This window comes from Pinus tabuliformis, chromosome 1_2, assembly GCF_031772625.1.
Source record: "Pinus tabuliformis cultivar Carrire ecotype Pingquan chromosome 1_2, CPIR1, whole genome shotgun sequence".
In the NCBI taxonomy this organism is placed as follows: Eukaryota; Viridiplantae; Streptophyta; class Pinopsida; order Pinales; family Pinaceae; genus Pinus; species Pinus tabuliformis.
Genome location: NC_142298.1, coordinates 532,721,434 through 532,723,514, shown reverse-complemented (window position 1 = coordinate 532,723,514; position 2,081 = coordinate 532,721,434).

The following is a 2,081-nucleotide window of genomic DNA, read 5'->3' as shown; positions in this document are numbered from 1 at the left end:
CCTTGTGAAAGTACACAAAAGACAATTTCCATGATCGGGATAACAAAGAACATGCAGTACTTGAAAGGATCCACTCTAATTTCTATGAACCTTTCTCGACAGCCTCCACTATCAGGAACAAATGTTTTGTCATTTTTATTGATGACTTCTCACGTTAGTTCTGGATATTTTTCATGTGGAAGAAGTATGAGACATTCTCCAAGTTTGTAGAGTTCAAGGCACTGGTTGAGAAAGAAACATGCATGAAGGTGAATGCTCTCAAGAGTGATAATGGAGGTCAATCCATTTCAAATGAATTTAAAAATTTATGTGCAAAAGAAGGAATTCGGCGAGAGTTGACAACACCCCACAACCCACAGCAGAATGGGGTGGTTGAAAGGAAGAACTGCAACATTGTGGGAGAACCGAGGGCGATGTTGAATGATCAGGGCCTACCTCTACATTTGTGGGTCAAGGCATGCAACACATCATTCTATTTTCAGAATATGAGTCCTCATCGAATTCTTGGAATGATTACACTAGAGGAGGCTTTCTCGGGGAGGAAGTCGGATGTGTCACACTTCAGGATTTTTGGAGCCTATATTTACTGCCATGTCTACAAAGAATCAATGAAGAAGCTAGAGTCGACAGTAGAATTGGGGGTATTTGTGGGTTACAAAAAAACTCCCCACAACTGTCGTGTGTAATTTCCATCCCGTCAGAATCAAAATTGTGTGAAGGGATGTAAAATTTGATGAAGGAAAAGCCATGTTGTGCTCTCTTGAGAGGGAGCTTCAAATCCCACCAGAAGATGAGCTTTTAGCTCCAAAGGAGGAAACTCAAGAAGTTGTGTAGCAGCCAGAAATTGAGGAGCAGAGAGTGGATACAACCAGTCAAGTAGAACCATCTAGAGAAGGTAGGAAAAGGACTAGGGAAGCTGAGAGACTTGTGCATTATGCAAGGGAGAATGTGGGTGCTCCTTCAAATCAGTGTAGGCAGAGAAGGTCACCAGATCAGTGCACTAGCTACATTTCTTTAATGACTCAGCTTGTAGAGACTAATCCATCCTCTTTCAAGGAAGAAGTTGAGAAACTTGTATGGGTTGATGCAATGGTGGAGGTATATGAATCCATTGTAAACAACAATGTTTGGGAAGTGGTCCCAATGCCAACAAACAAATCAATTGTGGGTTCGAGATTAATCTTCAAGGTAAAGCAAGCAACAGATGGAAGCATAGAAAAGTACAAGGCCAGATTTGTGGCCAAGTGGTACTCTCAAGTCGAGGGGAATGAGTATGAGGATACCTTTTCTCCTATAGCAAGGTACTCATCCATTATATCAATCCTTTCTCTCACTGTATAGATGGGTGGAATATCCACCAAATGGATGTGAAAACAACATTCCTCAATGGAGTTATTGAGGAAGAGGTGTATATCGAGCAGCCAGAATGCTTCGATAATTTTGATCAAGAGTCTCATGTGTACAGACTCGAGCGAGCATTCTACGATCTCAAGCAAACACCTTGTCCTTGGTTCACGAGGATCAATAGCTATCTCACTAGTTTGGACTTCACCAAAAGTGAAGTGGATGAAAACCTCTATCATATTTCGGTAGAAGTTAAATTGTTGGTTATTTTCCTATATGTGGATGACTTGATTTTGACTAGTGATGAGAAGTTGATTAGATCTTGCAAGGAGTACCTTGCAAGAGAGTTCGAAATGAAGGACATGGGTCTCAAGCACTACTTCCTCGAATTGAAAGTATGGCAAGGTGATGGGGAACTATTTGTCTCTCAGGGAAAGTATGCCAACGAGATACTTTAGAGGTTACACATGGATAGATGCAAACCCATGGATACAACTCTAGCTACCAACTAAAGAAAGAGGATGTATTTCAGGTGAGGAACTGCATGTTAATGTTTACCGACAGTTGGTGGGTTCACTAATGTATCTTATGAACACAAGACCATATATGTGCTATGCAGTCAACCAAATGAGCCAAGATATTGTTAGGCACACCAAAATATTTTGGAGGGTAGTTAAGCATGTTCTACCGCACCTCATAGGCACTACCCAGTATGGACTTTGGTATAGACGGACAAA